The 27,605-nt window shown below is 46.1% G+C and overlaps 10 non-coding genes across 10 annotated transcripts; all 10 read right to left on the minus strand.

The window, feature by feature from the left end:
* Positions 1–2,643: 2,643 nt before the first annotated feature.
* trnal-uaa (transfer RNA leucine (anticodon UAA)) lies at positions 2,644–2,726 on the minus strand. Its single transcript has one exon. It is a non-coding gene; the product is annotated as a tRNA-Leu (tRNA).
* A 2,663-nt stretch (positions 2,727–5,389) lies between these two features.
* On the minus strand, positions 5,390–5,472 carry trnal-uaa (transfer RNA leucine (anticodon UAA)). Its single transcript has one exon. It is a non-coding gene; the product is annotated as a tRNA-Leu (tRNA).
* A 2,663-nt stretch (positions 5,473–8,135) lies between these two features.
* On the minus strand, positions 8,136–8,218 carry trnal-uaa (transfer RNA leucine (anticodon UAA)). Its single transcript has one exon. It is a non-coding gene; the product is annotated as a tRNA-Leu (tRNA).
* Positions 8,219–10,881: 2,663 nt separating this feature from the next.
* trnal-uaa (transfer RNA leucine (anticodon UAA)) lies at positions 10,882–10,964 on the minus strand. Its single transcript has one exon. It is a non-coding gene; the product is annotated as a tRNA-Leu (tRNA).
* Positions 10,965–13,627: 2,663 nt separating this feature from the next.
* On the minus strand, positions 13,628–13,710 carry trnal-uaa (transfer RNA leucine (anticodon UAA)). The gene has a single exon. It is a non-coding gene; the product is annotated as a tRNA-Leu (tRNA).
* Positions 13,711–16,373: 2,663 nt separating this feature from the next.
* On the minus strand, positions 16,374–16,456 carry trnal-uaa (transfer RNA leucine (anticodon UAA)). Its single transcript has one exon. It is a non-coding gene; the product is annotated as a tRNA-Leu (tRNA).
* Positions 16,457–19,119: 2,663 nt separating this feature from the next.
* Positions 19,120–19,202, minus strand: trnal-uaa (transfer RNA leucine (anticodon UAA)). Its single transcript has one exon. It is a non-coding gene; the product is annotated as a tRNA-Leu (tRNA).
* A 2,663-nt stretch (positions 19,203–21,865) lies between these two features.
* Positions 21,866–21,948, minus strand: trnal-uaa (transfer RNA leucine (anticodon UAA)). The gene has a single exon. It is a non-coding gene; the product is annotated as a tRNA-Leu (tRNA).
* Positions 21,949–24,611: 2,663 nt separating this feature from the next.
* trnal-uaa (transfer RNA leucine (anticodon UAA)) lies at positions 24,612–24,694 on the minus strand. Its single transcript has one exon. It is a non-coding gene; the product is annotated as a tRNA-Leu (tRNA).
* A 2,663-nt stretch (positions 24,695–27,357) lies between these two features.
* Positions 27,358–27,440, minus strand: trnal-uaa (transfer RNA leucine (anticodon UAA)). Its single transcript has one exon. It is a non-coding gene; the product is annotated as a tRNA-Leu (tRNA).
* Positions 27,441–27,605: the final 165 nt, after the last annotated feature.

Raw genomic sequence — 27,605 nt, forward strand, 5'->3', positions numbered from 1 at the left:
CATTTTCTTGCACTTCCAATTGTGCTCCTGCAAAACAACAGATGCAAAGTCACGTTAAAAGGGTTCCATGATCCCTCTCCGACTCGCACAGCTGCTGGGATGTGCCCGGCTACAATGACAATTTCGCAGCAGATAATGATACCCATCAATCCAGACAAAAATCAATGGTAAGCTGAGTCGATCTTCTCAGACTCTTTTCAGCTCCAAATGCATCTGTGAGTGCGTGAGAACACACGATCGGTTATGATTTGGTCAAATTACCATGAGCTGCTTGACATGACTGCAATTTCGATTCTTGCATTGATAAATGATTTCACCCATTGCTCGAAACAGGACAACTTTCACGTTTACACGGAACATGAAACACACCGGACTACAGGGAAAATGCACAAAGCTGAGCAGCCCGTGTTCCAAATCATAACGTGCAGCATAGTTTCAGTCACTGTGTCTGTCTTGCAGAATAAGAGTCCCAAAGAATGTTCTCCACCCTAAAACCGGAGGTAGCATTACAATCCGAGAACGACAGATCACATTGCGAGGATGCTCTGACCTCGGAGCCAATTCGAGATGCCACTTTCCTTGCCTTTTTGCCTTAACCGTGCAATTCGCTGCAGAGATGTTCACACCTGGATATGAGCCACATGGATACCAACTGAGTTGGAAACCTGTGTGGGAATCGAAAGGAAGCGACACAATAAAGTTTGATAAATTCCATGGTGCTTTTAAGAAATGCAGTCTCTGTTCACCTCAATCTAAAAAGCAGTTTCTGAACATAGTCAGAGAAGTCAAAAGGGAATTAGCTCACCCCACCCCACTCTCCGGAAGAGGTGCTAACTGCCCTTGAGTGCTTTTTGTTCTCGATGTGAAGAGCTCTCACGCCTGAGTCACCTTCACGTCTCTGGTTGCTGAGCGAATCACAAAGAAGGAATTTCACCAGAGCTGCTACTGCCTCACTTCCCCACTCGCCCTCCCCGTTTACATTTTCCTGCTCGTCAGTGATTTAAAGAAATCCAAATGGATGCGATGTCATTCTGTAGCCTCTCTGTCGATTCCTCCGTCTCACTTCCAACGTGGCTTAGATCTCGGGGCGCACCTTAATACTAGCGACGCTGTGAAAGCATAGGTCCAGAGGTTCCTCTGAGAGTGTAATTTCTTTCATTGCTGTTGCTGATTGAATGAGCCACTTCCGTGCGAACTGCTCCAAAACATGATTCAGGACCTCTGGTGCCAACTCTCGTACGTTGAATAACAACAGACAGCTTCCAAATGAGGTCTTTCAGAGACGACTTTGGGGGTACATTTGACAGACAGACTAGTTCAGGAATCCGTGGTGCGCTGTGATACCAGAGCATCAGCTTCTTCCCTGTCTTTGAACCGGGCAAACCTGCGCAAGGAATGCAAATGCGGTGCTGCTTTTCATGGAAGGATCAGAAGGCGGGAACTACACTCTCAAACAGAATGGCATATGATCAGAACCAGGTTGGAGAAAAACTTGACAATGCTTTGCACAGTAATTAAATGGAGTTGCATTACATTTCACTACGAGAGCAGATTTGTTCAAGCACTGAAAGTTGAAGCCATTCTACTTTTCACCTTTCTGTTTCCAATCGCTCGTTGTTTAATGGGACTTGTTTAATTTTGGCTATGTGCTGAGCATGGACGAGATACACCGAAGTATCTGTTTCCACGCGGTGTGCCCTAATAACGTTGTGTTGCTTACACCGGCATTAAAGGATCACTCTTTAGCGGAGCTTGCCGTCGCAGTCTGCGGCACAATCATATAGCCTGTTCGACTGCTCACGGGAACGGTAGCATTGTGAATCGCTGCAGAAACGAACGACTTCCTTACTTTTGCTCCGACTGACCATACTCTGGGAAATTTTCCCAGATTCTCAGTTCAGGATTTTTGCAGCTGGAAGTTACCTCAGAAACCCTGTTCAGTCGTAATTTATTGAGAGAATCGCAAAACGGAAAGCATTTAACACGGAACACAAACAAAACTGGCAAACCAAATGTATTTCCAGACACAGCGAGCATGAATGCTAAATGTGAGACAGTCCGGGGCATGAGCCATAATGTAATCTCACAACTAACAACAGGGCAATTCCAAACTACTCTTTCAAACATACAGGAGCCTGAGTGCACCACCACTTCCCGGACAATGCTGAAAAGAGAGAAAGAAAGAACATAATAAGAATGGGCCATAAAAAGTGAATTTCACCAATCACAGTCTCGGCTAGATTACCTTTCCCTTCCGATGTCTCCAGGACGGAGATGAAGGAAATGGGAGAAATTCAATAACATATGACATCGAAATTCATTGGAACGATTTTTTCATTGGCCAGAAAACCAAATAACGACGAGTCGAGTCACCGTAGTACTTTGTTTCACAACAGCGATGAAATAACAGTCTCCATTCGGTTCCATTAAAATTCAACTCGCCTGGAACGTAAAGCAACAGAAGAGCTGCGGGAGGCGAACACGATCATGACAGCACAGACGCTTCGCTAAATTCGGCACTTTCACACACCACAATTAATTGCCCGGGAAGCAAACCCATTTCGCTTCTGTTTTAAACAGAAACGCAGCAGGGGTCGAAACAGCATTTCAACCAGCTGCGCGATTGGAGAAGGTCAGCAGAAATGGCAGCTGTGGGATTCGAACCCACGCCTCTGTCAGAGACTGGAGTTTAAATCCAGCGCCTTAGACCGCTCGGCCACACTACCAGCCAGCCACTAGCGCTGCCCATTTTCTTGCACTTCCAATTGTGCTCCTGCAAAACAACAGATGCAAAGTCACGTTAAAAGGGTTCCATGATCCCTCTCCGACTCGCACAGCTGCTGGGATGTGCCCGGCTACAATGACAATTTCGCAGCAGATAATGATACCCATCAATCCAGACAAAAATCAATGGTAAGCTGAGTCGATCTTCTCAGACTCTTTTCAGCTCCAAATGCATCTGTGAGTGCGTGAGAACACACGATCGGTTATGATTTGGTCAAATTACCATGAGCTGCTTGACATGACTGCAATTTCGATTCTTGCATTGATAAATGATTTCACCCATTGCTCGAAACAGGACAACTTTCACGTTTACACGGAACATGAAACACACCGGACTACAGGGAAAATGCACAAAGCTGAGCAGCCCGTGTTCCAAATCATAACGTGCAGCATAGTTTCAGTCACTGTGTCTGTCTTGCAGAATAAGAGTCCCAAAGAATGTTCTCCACCCTAAAACCGGAGGTAGCATTACAATCCGAGAACGACAGATCACATTGCGAGGATGCTCTGACCTCGGAGCCAATTCGAGATGCCACTTTCCTTGCCTTTTTGCCTTAACCGTGCAATTCGCTGCAGAGATGTTCACACCTGGATATGAGCCACATGGATACCAACTGAGTTGGAAACCTGTGTGGGAATCGAAAGGAAGCAACACAATAAAGTTTGATAAATTCCATGGTGCTTTTAAGAAATGCAGTCTCTGTTCACCTCAATCTAAAAGGCAGTTTCTGAACATAGTCAGAGAAGTCAAAAGGGAATTAGCTCACCCCACCCCACTCTCCGGAAGAGGTGCTAACTGCCCTTGAGTGCTTTTTGTTCTCGATGTGAAGAGCTCTCACGCCTGAGTCACCTTCACGTCTCTGGTTGCTGAGCGAATCACAAAGAAGGAATTTCACCAGAGCTGCTACTGCCTCACTTCCCCACTCGCCCTCCCCGTTTACATTTTCCTGCTCGTCAGTGATTTAAAGAAATCCAAATGGATGCGATGTCATTCTGTAGCCTCTCTGTCGATTCCTCCGTCTCACTTCCAACGTGGCTTAGATCTCGGGGCGCACCTTAATACTAGCGACGCTGTGAAAGCATAGGTCCAGAGGTTCCTCTGAGAGTGTAATTTCTTTCATTGCTGTTGCTGATTGAATGAGCCACTTCCGTGCGAACTGCTCCAAAACATGATTCAGGACCTCTGGTGCCAACTCTCGTACGTTGAATAACGACAGACAGCTTCCAAATGAGGTCTTTCAGAGACGACTTTGGGGGTACATTTGACAGACAGACTAGTTCAGGAATCCGTGGTGCGCTGTGATACCAGAGCATCAGCTTCTTCCCTGTCTTTGAACCGGGCAAACCTGCGCAAGGAATGCAAATGCGGTGCTGCTTTTCATGGAAGGATCAGAAGGCGGGAACTACACTCTCAAACAGAATGGCATATGATCAGAACCAGGTTGGAGAAAAACTTGACAATGCTTTGCACAGTAATTAAATGGAGTTGCATTACATTTCACTACGAGAGCAGATTTGTTCAAGCACTGAAAGTTGAAGCCATTCTACTTTTCACCTTTCTGTTTCCAATCGCTCGTTGTTTAATGGGACTTGTTTAATTTTGGCTATGTGCTGAGCATGGACGAGATACACCGAAGTATCTGTTTCCACGCGGTGTGCCCTAATAACGTTGTGTTGCTTACACCGGCATTAAAGGATCACTCTTTAGCGGAGCTTGCCGTCGCAGTCTGCGGCACAATCATATAGCCTGTTCGACTGCTCACGGGAACGGTAGCATTGTGAATCGCTGCAGAAACGAACGACTTCCTTACTTTTGCTCCGACTGACCATACTCTGGGAAATTTTCCCAGATTCTCAGTTCAGGATTTTTGCAGCTGGAAGTTACCTCAGAAACCCTGTTCAGTCGTAATTTATTGAGAGAATCGCAAAACGGAAAGCATTTAACACGGAACACAAACAAAACTGGCAAACCAAATGTATTTCCAGACACAGCGAGCATGAATGCTAAATGTGAGACAGTCCGGGGCATGAGCCATAATGTAATCTCACAACTAACAACAGGGCAATTCCAAACTACTCTTTCAAACATACAGGAGCCTGAGTGCACCACCACTTCCCGGACAATGCTGAAAAGAGAGAAAGAAAGAACATAATAAGAATGGGCCATAAAAAGTGAATTTCACCAATCACAGTCTCGGCTAGATTACCTTTCCCTTCCGATGTCTCCAGGACGGAGATGAAGGAAATGGGAGAAATTCAATAACATATGACATCGAAATTCATTGGAACGATTTTTTCATTGGCCAGAAAACCAAATAACGACGAGTCGAGTCACCGTAGTACTTTGTTTCACAACAGCGATGAAATAACAGTCTCCATTCGGTTCCATTAAAATTCAACTCGCCTGGAACGTAAAGCAACAGAAGAGCTGCGGGAGGCGAACACGATCATGACAGCACAGACGCTTCGCTAAATTCGGCACTTTCACACACCACAATTAATTGCCCGGGAAGCAAACCCATTTCGCTTCTGTTTTAAACAGAAACGCAGCAGGGGTCGAAACAGCATTTCAACCAGCTGCGCGATTGGAGAAGGTCAGCAGAAATGGCAGCTGTGGGATTCGAACCCACGCCTCTGTCAGAGACTGGAGTTTAAATCCAGCGCCTTAGACCGCTCGGCCACACTACCAGCCAGCCACTAGCGCTGCCCATTTTCTTGCACTTCCAATTGTGCTCCTGCAAAACAACAGATGCAAAGTCACGTTAAAAGGGTTCCATGATCCCTCTCCGACTCGCACAGCTGCTGGGATGTGCCCGGCTACAATGACAATTTCGCAGCAGATAATGATACCCATCAATCCAGACAAAAATCAATGGTAAGCTGAGTCGATCTTCTCAGACTCTTTTCAGCTCCAAATGCATCTGTGAGTGCGTGAGAACACACGATCGGTTATGATTTGGTCAAATTACCATGAGCTGCTTGACATGACTGCAATTTCGATTCTTGCATTGATAAATGATTTCACCCATTGCTCGAAACAGGACAACTTTCACGTTTACACGGAACATGAAACACACCGGACTACAGGGAAAATGCACAAAGCTGAGCAGCCCGTGTTCCAAATCATAACGTGCAGCATAGTTTCAGTCACTGTGTCTGTCTTGCAGAATAAGAGTCCCAAAGAATGTTCTCCACCCTAAAACCGGAGGTAGCATTACAATCCGAGAACGACAGATCACATTGCGAGGATGCTCTGACCTCGGAGCCAATTCGAGATGCCACTTTCCTTGCCTTTTTGCCTTAACCGTGCAATTCGCTGCAGAGATGTTCACACCTGGATATGAGCCACATGGATACCAACTGAGTTGGAAACCTGTGTGGGAATCGAAAGGAAGCAACACAATAAAGTTTGATAAATTCCATGGTGCTTTTAAGAAATGCAGTCTCTGTTCACCTCAATCTAAAAGGCAGTTTCTGAACATAGTCAGAGAAGTCAAAAGGGAATTAGCTCACCCCACCCCACTCTCCGGAAGAGGTGCTAACTGCCCTTGAGTGCTTTTTGTTCTCGATGTGAAGAGCTCTCACGCCTGAGTCACCTTCACGTCTCTGGTTGCTGAGCGAATCACAAAGAAGGAATTTCACCAGAGCTGCTACTGCCTCACTTCCCCACTCGCCCTCCCCGTTTACATTTTCCTGCTCGTCAGTGATTTAAAGAAATCCAAATGGATGCGATGTCATTCTGTAGCCTCTCTGTCGATTCCTCCGTCTCACTTCCAACGTGGCTTAGATCTCGGGGCGCACCTTAATACTAGCGACGCTGTGAAAGCATAGGTCCAGAGGTTCCTCTGAGAGTGTAATTTCTTTCATTGCTGTTGCTGATTGAATGAGCCACTTCCGTGCGAACTGCTCCAAAACATGATTCAGGACCTCTGGTGCCAACTCTCGTACGTTGAATAACAACAGACAGCTTCCAAATGAGGTCTTTCAGAGACGACTTTGGGGGTACATTTGACAGACAGACTAGTTCAGGAATCCGTGGTGCGCTGTGATACCAGAGCATCAGCTTCTTCCCTGTCTTTGAACCGGGCAAACCTGCGCAAGGAATGCAAATGCGGTGCTGCTTTTCATGGAAGGATCAGAAGGCGGGAACTACACTCTCAAACAGAATGGCATATGATCAGAACCAGGTTGGAGAAAAACTTGACAATGCTTTGCACAGTAATTAAATGGAGTTGCATTACATTTCACTACGAGAGCAGATTTGTTCAAGCACTGAAAGTTGAAGCCATTCTACTTTTCACCTTTCTGTTTCCAATCGCTCGTTGTTTAATGGGACTTGTTTAATTTTGGCTATGTGCTGAGCATGGACGAGATACACCGAAGTATCTGTTTCCACGCGGTGTGCCCTAATAACGTTGTGTTGCTTACACCGGCATTAAAGGATCACTCTTTAGCGGAGCTTGCCGTCGCAGTCTGCGGCACAATCATATAGCCTGTTCGACTGCTCACGGGAACGGTAGCATTGTGAATCGCTGCAGAAACGAACGACTTCCTTACTTTTGCTCCGACTGACCATACTCTGGGAAATTTTCCCAGATTCTCAGTTCAGGATTTTTGCAGCTGGAAGTTACCTCAGAAACCCTGTTCAGTCGTAATTTATTGAGAGAATCGCAAAACGGAAAGCATTTAACACGGAACACAAACAAAACTGGCAAACCAAATGTATTTCCAGACACAGCGAGCATGAATGCTAAATGTGAGACAGTCCGGGGCATGAGCCATAATGTAATCTCACAACTAACAACAGGGCAATTCCAAACTACTCTTTCAAACATACAGGAGCCTGAGTGCACCACCACTTCCCGGACAATGCTGAAAAGAGAGAAAGAAAGAACATAATAAGAATGGGCCATAAAAAGTGAATTTCACCAATCACAGTCTCGGCTAGATTACCTTTCCCTTCCGATGTCTCCAGGACGGAGATGAAGGAAATGGGAGAAATTCAATAACATATGACATCGAAATTCATTGGAACGATTTTTTCATTGGCCAGAAAACCAAATAACGACGAGTCGAGTCACCGTAGTACTTTGTTTCACAACAGCGATGAAATAACAGTCTCCATTCGGTTCCATTAAAATTCAACTCGCCTGGAACGTAAAGCAACAGAAGAGCTGCGGGAGGCGAACACGATCATGACAGCACAGACGCTTCGCTAAATTCGGCACTTTCACACACCACAATTAATTGCCCGGGAAGCAAACCCATTTCGCTTCTGTTTTAAACAGAAACGCAGCAGGGGTCGAAACAGCATTTCAACCAGCTGCGCGATTGGAGAAGGTCAGCAGAAATGGCAGCTGTGGGATTCGAACCCACGCCTCTGTCAGAGACTGGAGTTTAAATCCAGCGCCTTAGACCGCTCGGCCACACTACCAGCCAGCCACTAGCGCTGCCCATTTTCTTGCACTTCCAATTGTGCTCCTGCAAAACAACAGATGCAAAGTCACGTTAAAAGGGTTCCATGATCCCTCTCCGACTCGCACAGCTGCTGGGATGTGCCCGGCTACAATGACAATTTCGCAGCAGATAATGATACCCATCAATCCAGACAAAAATCAATGGTAAGCTGAGTCGATCTTCTCAGACTCTTTTCAGCTCCAAATGCATCTGTGAGTGCGTGAGAACACACGATCGGTTATGATTTGGTCAAATTACCATGAGCTGCTTGACATGACTGCAATTTCGATTCTTGCATTGATAAATGATTTCACCCATTGCTCGAAACAGGACAACTTTCACGTTTACACGGAACATGAAACACACCGGACTACAGGGAAAATGCACAAAGCTGAGCAGCCCGTGTTCCAAATCATAACGTGCAGCATAGTTTCAGTCACTGTGTCTGTCTTGCAGAATAAGAGTCCCAAAGAATGTTCTCCACCCTAAAACCGGAGGTAGCATTACAATCCGAGAACGACAGATCACATTGCGAGGATGCTCTGACCTCGGAGCCAATTCGAGATGCCACTTTCCTTGCCTTTTTGCCTTAACCGTGCAATTCGCTGCAGAGATGTTCACACCTGGATATGAGCCACATGGATACCAACTGAGTTGGAAACCTGTGTGGGAATCGAAAGGAAGCAACACAATAAAGTTTGATAAATTCCATGGTGCTTTTAAGAAATGCAGTCTCTGTTCACCTCAATCTAAAAGGCAGTTTCTGAACATAGTCAGAGAAGTCAAAAGGGAATTAGCTCACCCCACCCCACTCTCCGGAAGAGGTGCTAACTGCCCTTGAGTGCTTTTTGTTCTCGATGTGAAGAGCTCTCACGCCTGAGTCACCTTCACGTCTCTGGTTGCTGAGCGAATCACAAAGAAGGAATTTCACCAGAGCTGCTACTGCCTCACTTCCCCACTCGCCCTCCCCGTTTACATTTTCCTGCTCGTCAGTGATTTAAAGAAATCCAAATGGATGCGATGTCATTCTGTAGCCTCTCTGTCGATTCCTCCGTCTCACTTCCAACGTGGCTTAGATCTCGGGGCGCACCTTAATACTAGCGACGCTGTGAAAGCATAGGTCCAGAGGTTCCTCTGAGAGTGTAATTTCTTTCATTGCTGTTGCTGATTGAATGAGCCACTTCCGTGCGAACTGCTCCAAAACATGATTCAGGACCTCTGGTGCCAACTCTCGTACGTTGAATAACGACAGACAGCTTCCAAATGAGGTCTTTCAGAGACGACTTTGGGGGTACATTTGACAGACAGACTAGTTCAGGAATCCGTGGTGCGCTGTGATACCAGAGCATCAGCTTCTTCCCTGTCTTTGAACCGGGCAAACCTGCGCAAGGAATGCAAATGCGGTGCTGCTTTTCATGGAAGGATCAGAAGGCGGGAACTACACTCTCAAACAGAATGGCATATGATCAGAACCAGGTTGGAGAAAAACTTGACAATGCTTTGCACAGTAATTAAATGGAGTTGCATTACATTTCACTACGAGAGCAGATTTGTTCAAGCACTGAAAGTTGAAGCCATTCTACTTTTCACCTTTCTGTTTCCAATCGCTCGTTGTTTAATGGGACTTGTTTAATTTTGGCTATGTGCTGAGCATGGACGAGATACACCGAAGTATCTGTTTCCACGCGGTGTGCCCTAATAACGTTGTGTTGCTTACACCGGCATTAAAGGATCACTCTTTAGCGGAGCTTGCCGTCGCAGTCTGCGGCACAATCATATAGCCTGTTCGACTGCTCACGGGAACGGTAGCATTGTGAATCGCTGCAGAAACGAACGACTTCCTTACTTTTGCTCCGACTGACCATACTCTGGGAAATTTTCCCAGATTCTCAGTTCAGGATTTTTGCAGCTGGAAGTTACCTCAGAAACCCTGTTCAGTCGTAATTTATTGAGAGAATCGCAAAACGGAAAGCATTTAACACGGAACACAAACAAAACTGGCAAACCAAATGTATTTCCAGACACAGCGAGCATGAATGCTAAATGTGAGACAGTCCGGGGCATGAGCCATAATGTAATCTCACAACTAACAACAGGGCAATTCCAAACTACTCTTTCAAACATACAGGAGCCTGAGTGCACCACCACTTCCCGGACAATGCTGAAAAGAGAGAAAGAAAGAACATAATAAGAATGGGCCATAAAAAGTGAATTTCACCAATCACAGTCTCGGCTAGATTACCTTTCCCTTCCGATGTCTCCAGGACGGAGATGAAGGAAATGGGAGAAATTCAATAACATATGACATCGAAATTCATTGGAACGATTTTTTCATTGGCCAGAAAACCAAATAACGACGAGTCGAGTCACCGTAGTACTTTGTTTCACAACAGCGATGAAATAACAGTCTCCATTCGGTTCCATTAAAATTCAACTCGCCTGGAACGTAAAGCAACAGAAGAGCTGCGGGAGGCGAACACGATCATGACAGCACAGACGCTTCGCTAAATTCGGCACTTTCACACACCACAATTAATTGCCCGGGAAGCAAACCCATTTCGCTTCTGTTTTAAACAGAAACGCAGCAGGGGTCGAAACAGCATTTCAACCAGCTGCGCGATTGGAGAAGGTCAGCAGAAATGGCAGCTGTGGGATTCGAACCCACGCCTCTGTCAGAGACTGGAGTTTAAATCCAGCGCCTTAGACCGCTCGGCCACACTACCAGCCAGCCACTAGCGCTGCCCATTTTCTTGCACTTCCAATTGTGCTCCTGCAAAACAACAGATGCAAAGTCACGTTAAAAGGGTTCCATGATCCCTCTCCGACTCGCACAGCTGCTGGGATGTGCCCGGTTACAATGACAATTTCGCAGCAGATAATGATACCCATCAATCCAGACAAAAATCAATGGTAAGCTGAGTCGATCTTCTCAGACTCTTTTCAGCTCCAAATGCATCTGTGAGTGCGTGAGAACACACGATCGGTTATGATTTGGTCAAATTACCATGAGCTGCTTGACATGACTGCAATTTCGATTCTTGCATTGATAAATGATTTCACCCATTGCTCGAAACAGGACAACTTTCACGTTTACACGGAACATGAAACACACCGGACTACAGGGAAAATGCACAAAGCTGAGCAGCCCGTGTTCCAAATCATAACGTGCAGCATAGTTTCAGTCACTGTGTCTGTCTTGCAGAATAAGAGTCCCAAAGAATGTTCTCCACCCTAAAACCGGAGGTAGCATTACAATCCGAGAACGACAGATCACATTGCGAGGATGCTCTGACCTCGGAGCCAATTCGAGATGCCACTTTCCTTGCCTTTTTGCCTTAACCGTGCAATTCGCTGCAGAGATGTTCACACCTGGATATGAGCCACATGGATACCAACTGAGTTGGAAACCTGTGTGGGAATCGAAAGGAAGCGACACAATAAAGTTTGATAAATTCCATGGTGCTTTTAAGAAATGCAGTCTCTGTTCACCTCAATCTAAAAGGCAGTTTCTGAACATAGTCAGAGAAGTCAAAAGGGAATTAGCTCACCCCACCCCACTCTCCGGAAGAGGTGCTAACTGCCCTTGAGTGCTTTTTGTTCTCGATGTGAAGAGCTCTCACGCCTGAGTCACCTTCACGTCTCTGGTTGCTGAGCGAATCACAAAGAAGGAATTTCACCAGAGCTGCTACTGCCTCACTTCCCCACTCGCCCTCCCCGTTTACATTTTCCTGCTCGTCAGTGATTTAAAGAAATCCAAATGGATGCGATGTCATTCTGTAGCCTCTCTGTCGATTCCTCCGTCTCACTTCCAACGTGGCTTAGATCTCGGGGCGCACCTTAATACTAGCGACGCTGTGAAAGCATAGGTCCAGAGGTTCCTCTGAGAGTGTAATTTCTTTCATTGCTGTTGCTGATTGAATGAGCCACTTCCGTGCGAACTGCTCCAAAACATGATTCAGGACCTCTGGTGCCAACTCTCGTACGTTGAATAACGACAGACAGCTTCCAAATGAGGTCTTTCAGAGACGACTTTGGGGGTACATTTGACAGACAGACTAGTTCAGGAATCCGTGGTGCGCTGTGATACCAGAGCATCAGCTTCTTCCCTGTCTTTGAACCGGGCAAACCTGCGCAAGGAATGCAAATGCGGTGCTGCTTTTCATGGAAGGATCAGAAGGCGGGAACTACACTCTCAAACAGAATGGCATATGATCAGAACCAGGTTGGAGAAAAACTTGACAATGCTTTGCACAGTAATTAAATGGAGTTGCATTACATTTCACTACGAGAGCAGATTTGTTCAAGCACTGAAAGTTGAAGCCATTCTACTTTTCACCTTTCTGTTTCCAATCGCTCGTTGTTTAATGGGACTTGTTTAATTTTGGCTATGTGCTGAGCATGGACGAGATACACCGAAGTATCTGTTTCCACGCGGTGTGCCCTAATAACGTTGTGTTGCTTACACCGGCATTAAAGGATCACTCTTTAGCGGAGCTTGCCGTCGCAGTCTGCGGCACAATCATATAGCCTGTTCGACTGCTCACGGGAACGGTAGCATTGTGAATCGCTGCAGAAACGAACGACTTCCTTACTTTTGCTCCGACTGACCATACTCTGGGAAATTTTCCCAGATTCTCAGTTCAGGATTTTTGCAGCTGGAAGTTACCTCAGAAACCCTGTTCAGTCGTAATTTATTGAGAGAATCGCAAAACGGAAAGCATTTAACACGGAACACAAACAAAACTGGCAAACCAAATGTATTTCCAGACACAGCGAGCATGAATGCTAAATGTGAGACAGTCCGGGGCATGAGCCATAATGTAATCTCACAACTAACAACAGGGCAATTCCAAACTACTCTTTCAAACATACAGGAGCCTGAGTGCACCACCACTTCCCGGACAATGCTGAAAAGAGAGAAAGAAAGAACATAATAAGAATGGGCCATAAAAAGTGAATTTCACCAATCACAGTCTCGGCTAGATTACCTTTCCCTTCCGATGTCTCCAGGACGGAGATGAAGGAAATGGGAGAAATTCAATAACATATGACATCGAAATTCATTGGAACGATTTTTTCATTGGCCAGAAAACCAAATAACGACGAGTCGAGTCACCGTAGTACTTTGTTTCACAACAGCGATGAAATAACAGTCTCCATTCGGTTCCATTAAAATTCAACTCGCCTGGAACGTAAAGCAACAGAAGAGCTGCGGGAGGCGAACACGATCATGACAGCACAGACGCTTCGCTAAATTCGGCACTTTCACACACCACAATTAATTGCCCGGGAAGCAAACCCATTTCGCTTCTGTTTTAAACAGAAACGCAGCAGGGGTCGAAACAGCATTTCAACCAGCTGCGCGATTGGAGAAGGTCAGCAGAAATGGCAGCTGTGGGATTCGAACCCACGCCTCTGTCAGAGACTGGAGTTTAAATCCAGCGCCTTAGACCGCTCGGCCACACTACCAGCCAGCCACTAGCGCTGCCCATTTTCTTGCACTTCCAATTGTGCTCCTGCAAAACAACAGATGCAAAGTCACGTTAAAAGGGTTCCATGATCCCTCTCCGACTCGCACAGCTGCTGGGATGTGCCCGGCTACAATGACAATTTCGCAGCAGATAATGATACCCATCAATCCAGACAAAAATCAATGGTAAGCTGAGTCGATCTTCTCAGACTCTTTTCAGCTCCAAATGCATCTGTGAGTGCGTGAGAACACACGATCGGTTATGATTTGGTCAAATTACCATGAGCTGCTTGACATGACTGCAATTTCGATTCTTGCATTGATAAATGATTTCACCCATTGCTCGAAACAGGACAACTTTCACGTTTACACGGAACATGAAACACACCGGACTACAGGGAAAATGCACAAAGCTGAGCAGCCCGTGTTCCAAATCATAACGTGCAGCATAGTTTCAGTCACTGTGTCTGTCTTGCAGAATAAGAGTCCCAAAGAATGTTCTCCACCCTAAAACCGGAGGTAGCATTACAATCCGAGAACGACAGATCACATTGCGAGGATGCTCTGACCTCGGAGCCAATTCGAGATGCCACTTTCCTTGCCTTTTTGCCTTAACCGTGCAATTCGCTGCAGAGATGTTCACACCTGGATATGAGCCACATGGATACCAACTGAGTTGGAAACCTGTGTGGGAATCGAAAGGAAGCAACACAATAAAGTTTGATAAATTCCATGGTGCTTTTAAGAAATGCAGTCTCTGTTCACCTCAATCTAAAAGGCAGTTTCTGAACATAGTCAGAGAAGTCAAAAGGGAATTAGCTCACCCCACCCCACTCTCCGGAAGAGGTGCTAACTGCCCTTGAGTGCTTTTTGTTCTCGATGTGAAGAGCTCTCACGCCTGAGTCACCTTCACGTCTCTGGTTGCTGAGCGAATCACAAAGAAGGAATTTCACCAGAGCTGCTACTGCCTCACTTCCCCACTCGCCCTCCCCGTTTACATTTTCCTGCTCGTCAGTGATTTAAAGAAATCCAAATGGATGCGATGTCATTCTGTAGCCTCTCTGTCGATTCCTCCGTCTCACTTCCAACGTGGCTTAGATCTCGGGGCGCACCTTAATACTAGCGACGCTGTGAAAGCATAGGTCCAGAGGTTCCTCTGAGAGTGTAATTTCTTTCATTGCTGTTGCTGATTGAATGAGCCACTTCCGTGCGAACTGCTCCAAAACATGATTCAGGACCTCTGGTGCCAACTCTCGTACGTTGAATAACGACAGACAGCTTCCAAATGAGGTCTTTCAGAGACGACTTTGGGGGTACATTTGACAGACAGACTAGTTCAGGAATCCGTGGTGCGCTGTGATACCAGAGCATCAGCTTCTTCCCTGTCTTTGAACCGGGCAAACCTGCGCAAGGAATGCAAATGCGGTGCTGCTTTTCATGGAAGGATCAGAAGGCGGGAACTACACTCTCAAACAGAATGGCATATGATCAGAACCAGGTTGGAGAAAAACTTGACAATGCTTTGCACAGTAATTAAATGGAGTTGCATTACATTTCACTACGAGAGCAGATTTGTTCAAGCACTGAAAGTTGAAGCCATTCTACTTTTCACCTTTCTGTTTCCAATCGCTCGTTGTTTAATGGGACTTGTTTAATTTTGGCTATGTGCTGAGCATGGACGAGATACACCGAAGTATCTGTTTCCACGCGGTGTGCCCTAATAACGTTGTGTTGCTTACACCGGCATTAAAGGATCACTCTTTAGCGGAGCTTGCCGTCGCAGTCTGCGGCACAATCATATAGCCTGTTCGACTGCTCACGGGAACGGTAGCATTGTGAATCGCTGCAGAAACGAACGACTTCCTTACTTTTGCTCCGACTGACCATACTCTGGGAAATTTTCCCAGATTCTCAGTTCAGGATTTTTGCAGCTGGAAGTTACCTCAGAAACCCTGTTCAGTCGTAATTTATTGAGAGAATCGCAAAACGGAAAGCATTTAACACGGAACACAAACAAAACTGGCAAACCAAATGTATTTCCAGACACAGCGAGCATGAATGCTAAATGTGAGACAGTCCGGGGCATGAGCCATAATGTAATCTCACAACTAACAACAGGGCAATTCCAAACTACTCTTTCAAACATACAGGAGCCTGAGTGCACCACCACTTCCCGGACAATGCTGAAAAGAGAGAAAGAAAGAACATAATAAGAATGGGCCATAAAAAGTGAATTTCACCAATCACAGTCTCGGCTAGATTACCTTTCCCTTCCGATGTCTCCAGGACGGAGATGAAGGAAATGGGAGAAATTCAATAACATATGACATCGAAATTCATTGGAACGATTTTTTCATTGGCCAGAAAACCAAATAACGACGAGTCGAGTCACCGTAGTACTTTGTTTCACAACAGCGATGAAATAACAGTCTCCATTCGGTTCCATTAAAATTCAACTCGCCTGGAACGTAAAGCAACAGAAGAGCTGCGGGAGGCGAACACGATCATGACAGCACAGACGCTTCGCTAAATTCGGCACTTTCACACACCACAATTAATTGCCCGGGAAGCAAACCCATTTCGCTTCTGTTTTAAACAGAAACGCAGCAGGGGTCGAAACAGCATTTCAACCAGCTGCGCGATTGGAGAAGGTCAGCAGAAATGGCAGCTGTGGGATTCGAACCCACGCCTCTGTCAGAGACTGGAGTTTAAATCCAGCGCCTTAGACCGCTCGGCCACACTACCAGCCAGCCACTAGCGCTGCCCATTTTCTTGCACTTCCAATTGTGCTCCTGCAAAACAACAGATGCAAAGTCACGTTAAAAGGGTTCCATGATCCCTCTCCGACTCGCACAGCTGCTGGGATGTGCCCGGTTACAATGACAATTTCGCAGCAGATAATGATACCCATCAATCCAGACAAAAATCAATGGTAAGCTGAGTCGATCTTCTCAGACTCTTTTCAGCTCCAAATGCATCTGTGAGTGCGTGAGAACACACGATCGGTTATGATTTGGTCAAATTACCATGAGCTGCTTGACATGACTGCAATTTCGATTCTTGCATTGATAAATGATTTCACCCATTGCTCGAAACAGGACAACTTTCACGTTTACACGGAACATGAAACACACCGGACTACAGGGAAAATGCACAAAGCTGAGCAGCCCGTGTTCCAAATCATAACGTGCAGCATAGTTTCAGTCACTGTGTCTGTCTTGCAGAATAAGAGTCCCAAAGAATGTTCTCCACCCTAAAACCGGAGGTAGCATTACAATCCGAGAACGACAGATCACATTGCGAGGATGCTCTGACCTCGGAGCCAATTCGAGATGCCACTTTCCTTGCCTTTTTGCCTTAACCGTGCAATTCGCTGCAGAGATGTTCACACCTGGATATGAGCCACATGGATACCAACTGAGTTGGAAACCTGTGTGGGAATCGAAAGGAAGCGACACAATAAAGTTTGATAAATTCCATGGTGCTTTTAAGAAATGCAGTCTCTGTTCACCTCAATCTAAAAGGCAGTTTCTGAACATAGTCAGAGAAGTCAAAAGGGAATTAGCTCACCCCACCCCACTCTCCGGAAGAGGTGCTAACTGCCCTTGAGTGCTTTTTGTTCTCGATGTGAAGAGCTCTCACGCCTGAGTCACCTTCACGTCTCTGGTTGCTGAGCGAATCACAAAGAAGGAATTTCACCAGAGCTGCTACTGCCTCACTTCCCCACTCGCCCTCCCCGTTTACATTTTCCTGCTCGTCAGTGATTTAAAGAAATCCAAATGGATGCGATGTCATTCTGTAGCCTCTCTGTCGATTCCTCCGTCTCACTTCCAACGTGGCTTAGATCTCGGGGCGCACCTTAATACTAGCGACGCTGTGAAAGCATAGGTCCAGAGGTTCCTCTGAGAGTGTAATTTCTTTCATTGCTGTTGCTGATTGAATGAGCCACTTCCGTGCGAACTGCTCCAAAACATGATTCAGGACCTCTGGTGCCAACTCTCGTACGTTGAATAACGACAGACAGCTTCCAAATGAGGTCTTTCAGAGACGACTTTGGGGGTACATTTGACAGACAGACTAGTTCAGGAATCCGTGGTGCGCTGTGATACCAGAGCATCAGCTTCTTCCCTGTCTTTGAACCGGGCAAACCTGCGCAAGGAATGCAAATGCGGTGCTGCTTTTCATGGAAGGATCAGAAGGCGGGAACTACACTCTCAAACAGAATGGCATATGATCAGAACCAGGTTGGAGAAAAACTTGACAATGCTTTGCACAGTAATTAAATGGAGTTGCATTACATTTCACTACGAGAGCAGATTTGTTCAAGCACTGAAAGTTGAAGCCATTCTACTTTTCACCTTTCTGTTTCCAATCGCTCGTTGTTTAATGGGACTTGTTTAATTTTGGCTATGTGCTGAGCATGGACGAGATACACCGAAGTATCTGTTTCCACGCGGTGTGCCCTAATAACGTTGTGTTGCTTACACCGGCATTAAAGGATCACTCTTTAGCGGAGCTTGCCGTCGCAGTCTGCGGCACAATCATATAGCCTGTTCGACTGCTCACGGGAACGGTAGCATTGTGAATCGCTGCAGAAACGAACGACTTCCTTACTTTTGCTCCGACTGACCATACTCTGGGAAATTTTCCCAGATTCTCAGTTCAGGATTTTTGCAGCTGGAAGTTACCTCAGAAACCCTGTTCAGTCGTAATTTATTGAGAGAATCGCAAAACGGAAAGCATTTAACACGGAACACAAACAAAACTGGCAAACCAAATGTATTTCCAGACACAGCGAGCATGAATGCTAAATGTGAGACAGTCCGGGGCATGAGCCATAATGTAATCTCACAACTAACAACAGGGCAATTCCAAACTACTCTTTCAAACATACAGGAGCCTGAGTGCACCACCACTTCCCGGACAATGCTGAAAAGAGAGAAAGAAAGAACATAATAAGAATGGGCCATAAAAAGTGAATTTCACCAATCACAGTCTCGGCTAGATTACCTTTCCCTTCCGATGTCTCCAGGACGGAGATGAAGGAAATGGGAGAAATTCAATAACATATGACATCGAAATTCATTGGAACGATTTTTTCATTGGCCAGAAAACCAAATAACGACGAGTCGAGTCACCGTAGTACTTTGTTTCACAACAGCGATGAAATAACAGTCTCCATTCGGTTCCATTAAAATTCAACTCGCCTGGAACGTAAAGCAACAGAAGAGCTGCGGGAGGCGAACACGATCATGACAGCACAGACGCTTCGCTAAATTCGGCACTTTCACACACCACAATTAATTGCCCGGGAAGCAAACCCATTTCGCTTCTGTTTTAAACAGAAACGCAGCAGGGGTCGAAACAGCATTTCAACCAGCTGCGCGATTGGAGAAGGTCAGCAGAAATGGCAGCTGTGGGATTCGAACCCACGCCTCTGTCAGAGACTGGAGTTTAAATCCAGCGCCTTAGACCGCTCGGCCACACTACCAGCCAGCCACTAGCGCTGCCCATTTTCTTGCACTTCCAATTGTGCTCCTGCAAAACAACAGATGCAAAGTCACGTTAAAAGGGTTCCATGATCCCTCTCCGACTCGCACAGCTGCTGGGATGTGCCCGGCTACAATGACAATTTCGCAGCAGATAATGATACCCATCAATCCAGACAAAAATCAATGGTAAGCTGAGTCGATCTTCTCAGACTCTTTTCAGCTCCAAATGCATCTGTGAGTGCGTGAGAACACACGATCGGTTATGATTTGGTCAAATTACCATGAGCTGCTTGACATGACTGCAATTTCGATTCTTGCATTGATAAATGATTTCACCCATTGCTCGAAACAGGACAACTTTCACGTTTACACGGAACATGAAACACACCGGACTACAGGGAAAATGCACAAAGCTGAGCAGCCCGTGTTCCAAATCATAACGTGCAGCATAGTTTCAGTCACTGTGTCTGTCTTGCAGAATAAGAGTCCCAAAGAATGTTCTCCACCCTAAAACCGGAGGTAGCATTACAATCCGAGAACGACAGATCACATTGCGAGGATGCTCTGACCTCGGAGCCAATTCGAGATGCCACTTTCCTTGCCTTTTTGCCTTAACCGTGCAATTCGCTGCAGAGATGTTCACACCTGGATATGAGCCACATGGATACCAACTGAGTTGGAAACCTGTGTGGGAATCGAAAGGAAGCAACACAATAAAGTTTGATAAATTCCATGGTGCTTTTAAGAAATGCAGTCTCTGTTCACCTCAATCTAAAAGGCAGTTTCTGAACATAGTCAGAGAAGTCAAAAGGGAATTAGCTCACCCCACCCCACTCTCCGGAAGAGGTGCTAACTGCCCTTGAGTGCTTTTTGTTCTCGATGTGAAGAGCTCTCACGCCTGAGTCACCTTCACGTCTCTGGTTGCTGAGCGAATCACAAAGAAGGAATTTCACCAGAGCTGCTACTGCCTCACTTCCCCACTCGCCCTCCCCGTTTACATTTTCCTGCTCGTCAGTGATTTAAAGAAATCCAAATGGATGCGATGTCATTCTGTAGCCTCTCTGTCGATTCCTCCGTCTCACTTCCAACGTGGCTTAGATCTCGGGGCGCACCTTAATACTAGCGACGCTGTGAAAGCATAGGTCCAGAGGTTCCTCTGAGAGTGTAATTTCTTTCATTGCTGTTGCTGATTGAATGAGCCACTTCCGTGCGAACTGCTCCAAAACATGATTCAGGACCTCTGGTGCCAACTCTCGTACGTTGAATAACGACAGACAGCTTCCAAATGAGGTCTTTCAGAGACGACTTTGGGGGTACATTTGACAGACAGACTAGTTCAGGAATCCGTGGTGCGCTGTGATACCAGAGCATCAGCTTCTTCCCTGTCTTTGAACCGGGCAAACCTGCGCAAGGAATGCAAATGCGGTGCTGCTTTTCATGGAAGGATCAGAAGGCGGGAACTACACTCTCAAACAGAATGGCATATGATCAGAACCAGGTTGGAGAAAAACTTGACAATGCTTTGCACAGTAATTAAATGGAGTTGCATTACATTTCACTACGAGAGCAGATTTGTTCAAGCACTGAAAGTTGAAGCCATTCTACTTTTCACCTTTCTGTTTCCAATCGCTCGTTGTTTAATGGGACTTGTTTAATTTTGGCTATGTGCTGAGCATGGACGAGATACACCGAAGTATCTGTTTCCACGCGGTGTGCCCTAATAACGTTGTGTTGCTTACACCGGCATTAAAGGATCACTCTTTAGCGGAGCTTGCCGTCGCAGTCTGCGGCACAATCATATAGCCTGTTCGACTGCTCACGGGAACGGTAGCATTGTGAATCGCTGCAGAAACGAACGACTTCCTTACTTTTGCTCCGACTGACCATACTCTGGGAAATTTTCCCAGATTCTCAGTTCAGGATTTTTGCAGCTGGAAGTTACCTCAGAAACCCTGTTCAGTCGTAATTTATTGAGAGAATCGCAAAACGGAAAGCATTTAACACGGAACACAAACAAAACTGGCAAACCAAATGTATTTCCAGACACAGCGAGCATGAATGCTAAATGTGAGACAGTCCGGGGCATGAGCCATAATGTAATCTCACAACTAACAACAGGGCAATTCCAAACTACTCTTTCAAACATACAGGAGCCTGAGTGCACCACCACTTCCTGGACAATGCTGAAAAGAGAGAAAGAAAGAACATAATAAGAATGGGCCATAAAAAGTGAATTTCACCAATCACAGTCTCGGCTAGATTACCTTTCCCTTCCGATGTCTCCAGGACGGAGATGAAGGAAATGGGAGAAATTCAATAACATATGACATCGAAATTCATTGGAACGATTTTTTCATTGGCCAGAAAACCAAATAACGACGAGTCGAGTCACCGTAGTACTTTGTTTCACAACAGCGATGAAATAACAGTCTCCATTCGGTTCCATTAAAATTCAACTCGCCTGGAACGTAAAGCAACAGAAGAGCTGCGGGAGGCGAACACGATCATGACAGCACAGACGCTTCGCTAAATTCGGCACTTTCACACACCACAATTAATTGCCCGGGAAGCAAACCCATTTCGCTTCTGTTTTAAACAGAAACGCAGCAGGGGTCGAAACAGCATTTCAACCAGCTGCGCGATTGGAGAAGGTCAGCAGAAATGGCAGCTGTGGGATTCGAACCCACGCCTCTGTCAGAGACTGGAGTTTAAATCCAGCGCCTTAGACCGCTCGGCCACACTACCAGCCAGCCACTAGCGCTGCCCATTTTCTTGCACTTCCAATTGTGCTCCTGCAAAACAACAGATGCAAAGTCACGTTAAAAGGGTTCCATGATCCCTCTCCGACTCGCACAGCTGCTGGGATGTGCCCGGCTACAATGACAATTTCGCAGCAGATAATGATACCCATCAATCCAGACAAAAATCAATGGTAAGCTGAGTCGATCTTCTCAGACTCTTTTCAGCTCCAAATGCATCTGTGAGTGCGTGAGAACACACGATCGGTTATGATTTGGTCAAATTACCATGAGCTGCTTGACATGACTGCAATTTCGATTCTTGCATTGATAAATGATTTCACCCATTGCTCGAAACAGGACAACTTTCACGTTTACACGGAACATGAAACACACCGGACTACAGGGAAAATGCACAAAGCTGAGCAGCCCGTGTTCCAAATCATAACGTGCAGCATAGTTTCAGTCACTGTGTCTGTCTTGCAGAATAAGAGTCCCAAAGAATGTTCTCCACCCTAAAACCGGAGGTAGCATTACAATCCGAGAACGACAGATCACATTGCGAGGATGCTCTGACCTCGGAGCCAATTCGAGATGCCACTTTCCTTGCCTTTTTGCCTTAACCGTGCAATTCGCTGCAGAGATGTTCACACCTGGATATGAGCCACATGGATACCAACTGAGTTGGAAACCTGTGTGGGAATCGAAAGGAAGCAACACAATAAAGTTTGATAAATTCCATGGTGCTTTTAAGAAATGCAGTCTCTGTTCACCTCAATCTAAAAGGCAGTTTCTGAACATAGTCAGAGAAGTCAAAAGGGAATTAGCTCACCCCACCCCACTCTCCGGAAGAGGTGCTAACTGCCCTTGAGTGCTTTTTGTTCTCGATGTGAAGAGCTCTCACGCCTGAGTCACCTTCACGTCTCTGGTTGCTGAGCGAATCACAAAGAAGGAATTTCACCAGAGCTGCTACTGCCTCACTTCCCCACTCGCCCTCCCCGTTTACATTTTCCTGCTCGTCAGTGATTTAAAGAAATCCAAATGGATGCGATGTCATTCTGTAGCCTCTCTGTCGATTCCTCCGTCTCACTTCCAACGTGGCTTAGATCTCGGGGCGCACCTTAATACTAGCGACGCTGTGAAAGCATAGGTCCAGAGGTTCCTCTGAGAGTGTAATTTCTTTCATTGCTGTTGCTGATTGAATGAGCCACTTCCGTGCGAACTGCTCCAAAACATGATTCAGGACCTCTGGTGCCAACTCTCGTACGTTGAATAACGACAGACAGCTTCCAAATGAGGTCTTTCAGAGACGACTTTGGGGGTACATTTGACAGACAGACTAGTTCAGGAATCCGTGGTGCGCTGTGATACCAGAGCATCAGCTTCTTCCCTGTCTTTGAACCGGGCAAACCTGCGCAAGGAATGCAAATGCGGTGCTGCTTTTCATGGAAGGATCAGAAGGCGGGAACTACACTCTCAAACAGAATGGCATATGATCAGAACCAGGTTGGAGAAAAACTTGACAATGCTTTGCACAGTAATTAAATGGAGTTGCATTACATTTCACTACGAGAGCAGATTTGTTCAAGCACTGAAAGTTGAAGCCATTCTACTTTTCACCTTTCTGTTTCCAATCGCTCGTTGTTTAATGGGACTTGTTTAATTTTGGCTATGTGCTGAGCATGGACGAGATACACCGAAGTATCTGTTTCCACGCGGTGTGCCCTAATAACGTTGTGTTGCTTAAACCGGCATTAAAGGATCACTCTTTAGCGGAGCTTGCCGTCGCAGTCTGCGGCACAATCATATAGCCTGTTCGACTGCTCACGGGAACGGTAGCATTGTGAATCGCTGCAGAAACGAACGACTTCCTTACTTTTGCTCCGACTGACCATACTCTGGGAAATTTTCCCAGATTCTCAGTTCAGGATTTTTGCAGCTGGAAGTTACCTCAGAAACCCTGTTAACTCGTAATTTATTGAGAGAATCGCAAAACGGAAAGCATTTAACACGGAACACAAACAAAACTGGCAAACCAAATGTATTTCCAGACACAGCGAGCATGAATGCTAAATGTGAGACAGTCCGGGGCATGAGCCATAATGTAATCTCACAACTAACAACAGGGCAATTCCAAACTACTCTTTCAAACATACAGGAGCCTGAGTGCACCACCACTTCCCGGACAATGCTGAAAAGAGAGAAAGAAAGAACATAATAAGAATGGGCCATAAAAAGTGAATTTCACCAATCACAGTCTCGGCTAGATTACCTTTCCCTTCCGATGTCTCCAGGACGGAGATGAAGGAAATGGGAGAAATTCAATAACATATGACATCGAAATTCATTGGAACGATTTTTTCATTGGCCAGAAAACCAAATAACGACGAGTCGAGTCACCGTAGTACTTTGTTTCACAACAGCGATGAAATAACAGTCTCCATTCGATTCCATTAAAATTCAACTCGCCTGGAACGTAAAGCAACAGAAGAGCTGCGGGAGGCGAACACGATCATGACAGCACAGACGCTTCGCCAAATTCGGCACTTTCACACACCACAATTAATTGCCCGGGAAGCAAACCCATTTCGCTTCTGTTTTAAACAGAAACGCAGCAGGGGTCGAAACAGCATTTCAACCAGCTGCGCGATTGGAGAAGGTCAGCAGAAATGGCAGCGGTGGGATTCGAACCCACGCCTCTGTCAGAGACTGGAGCTTAAATCCAGCGCCTTAGACCGCTCGGCCACACTACCAGCCAGCCACTCGCGCTGCCCATTTTCTTGCACTTCCAATTGTGCTCCTGCAAAACAACAGATGCAAAGTCACGTTAAAAGGGTTCCATGATCCCTCTCCGACTCGCACAGCTGCTGGGATGTGCCCGGCTACAATGACAATTTCGCAGCAGATAATGATACCCATCAATCCAGACAAAAATCAATGGTAAGCTGAGTCGATCTTCTCAGACTCTTTTCAGCTCCAAATGCATCTGTGAGTGCGTGAGAACACACGATCGGTTATGATTTGGTCAAATTACCATGAGCTGCTTGACATGACTGCAATTTCGATTCTTGCATTGATAAATGATTTCACCCATTGCTCGAAACAGGACAACTTTCACGTTTACACGGAACATGAAACACACCGGACTACAGGGAAAATGCACAAAGCTGAGCAGCCCGTGTTCCAAATCATAACGTGCAGCATAGTTTCAGTCACTGTGTCTGTCTTGCAGAATAAGAGTCCCAAAGAATGTTCTCCACCCTAAAACCGGAGGTAGCATTACAATCCGAGAACGACAGATCACATTGCGAGGATGCTCTGACCTCGGAGCCAATTCGAGATGCCACTTTCCTTGCCTTTTTGCCTTAACCGTGCAATTCGCTGCAGAGATGTTCACACCTGGATATGAGCCACATGGATACCAACTGAGTTGGAAACCTGTGTGGGAATCGAAAGGAAGCGACACAATAAAGTTTGATAAATTCCATGGTGCTTTTAAGAAATGCAGTCTCTGTTCACCTCAATCTAAAAAGCAGTTTCTGAACATAGTCAGAGAAGTCAAAAGGGAATTAGCTCACCCCACCCCACTCTCCGGAAGAGGTGCTAACTGCCCTTGAGTGCTTTTTGTTCTCGATGTGAAGAGCTCTCACGCCTGAGTCACCTTCACGTCTCTGGTTGCTGAGCGAATCACAAAGAAGGAATTTCACCAGAGCTGCTACTGCCTCACTTCCCCACTCGCCCTCCCCGTTTACATTTTCCTGCTCGTCAGTGATTTAAAGAAATCCAAATGGATGCGATGTCATTCTGTAGCCTCTCTGTCGATTCCTCCGTCTCACTTCCAACGTGGCTTAGATCTCGGGGCGCACCTTAATACTAGCGACGCTGTGAAAGCATAGGTCCAGAGGTTCCTCTGAGAGTGTAATTTCTTTCATTGCTGTTGCTGATTGAATGAGCCACTTCCGTGCGAACTGCTCCAAAACATGATTCAGGACCTCTGGTGCCAACTCTCGTACGTTGAATAACGACAGACAGCTTCCAAATGAGGTCTTTCAGAGACGACTTTGGGGGTACATTTGACAGACAGACTAGTTCAGGAATCCGTGGTGCGCTGTGATACCAGAGCATCAGCTTCTTCCCTGTCTTTGAACCGGGCAAACCTGCGCAAGGAATGCAAATGCGGTGCTGCTTTTCATGGAAGGATCAGAAGGCGGGAACTACACTCTCAAACAGAATGGCATATGATCAGAACCAGGTTGGAGAAAAACTTGACAATGCTTTGCACAGTAATTAAATGGAGTTGCATTACATTTCACTACGAGAGCAGATTTGTTCAAGCACTGAAAGTTGAAGCCATTCTACTTTTCACCTTTCTGTTTCCAATCGCTCGTTGTTTAATGGGACTTGTTTAATTTTGGCTATGTGCTGAGCATGGACGAGATACACCGAAGTATCTGTTTCCACGCGGTGTGCCCTAATAACGTTGTGTTGCTTACACCGGCATTAAAGGATCACTCTTTAGCGGAGCTTGCCGTCGCAGTCTGCGGCACAATCATATAGCCTGTTCGACTGCTCACGGGAACGGTAGCATTGTGAATCGCTGCAGAAACGAACGACTTCCTTACTTTTGCTCCGACTGACCATACTCTGGGAAATTTTCCCAGATTCTCAGTTCAGGATTTTTGCAGCTGGAAGTTACCTCAGAAACCCTGTTAACTCGTAATTTATTGAGAGAATCGCAAAACGGAAAGCATTTAACACGGAACACAAACAAAACTGGCAAACCAAATGTATTTCCAGACACAGCGAGCATGAATGCTAAATGTGAGACAGTCCGGGGCATGAGCCATAAAGTAATCTCACAACTAACAACAGGGCAATTCCAAACTACTCTTTCAAACATACAGGAGCCTGAGTGCACCACCACTTCCCGGACAATGCTGAAAAGAGAGAAAGAAAGAACATAATAAGAATGGGCCATAAAAAGTGAATTTCACCAATCACAGTCTCGGCTAGATTACCTTTCCCTTCCGATGTCTCCAGGACGGAGATGAAGGAAATGGGAGAAATTCAATAACATATGACATCGAAATTCATTGGAACGATTTTTTCATTGGCCAGAAAACCAAATAACGACGAGTCGAGTCACCGTAGTACTTTGTTTCACAACAGCGATGAAATAACAGTCTCCATTCGATTCCATTAAAATTCAACTCGCCTGGAACGTAAAGCAACAGAAGAGCTGCGGGAGGCGAACACGATCATGACAGCACAGACGCTTCGCTAAATTCGGCACTTTCACACACCACGATTAATTGCCCGGGAAGCAAACCCATTTCGCTTCTGTTTTAAACAGAAACGCAGCAGGGGTCGAAACAGCATTTCAACCAGCTCCGCGATTGGAGAAGGTCAGCAGAATTGGCAGCGGTGGGATTCGAACCCACGCCTCTGTCAGAGACTGGAGCTTAAATCCAGCGCCTTAGACCGCTCGGCCACACTACCAGCCAGCCACTAGCGCTGCCCATTTTCTTGCACTTCCAATTGTGCTCCTGCAAAACAACAGATGCAAAGTCACGTTAAAAGGGTTCCATGATCCCTCTCCGACTCGCACAGCTGCTGGGATGTGCCCGGCTACAATGACAATTTCGCAGCAGATAATGATACCCA

Source organism: Chiloscyllium punctatum, chromosome 41, assembly GCF_047496795.1.
Source record: "Chiloscyllium punctatum isolate Juve2018m chromosome 41, sChiPun1.3, whole genome shotgun sequence".
NCBI lineage: Eukaryota > Metazoa > Chordata > Chondrichthyes > Orectolobiformes > Hemiscylliidae > Chiloscyllium > Chiloscyllium punctatum.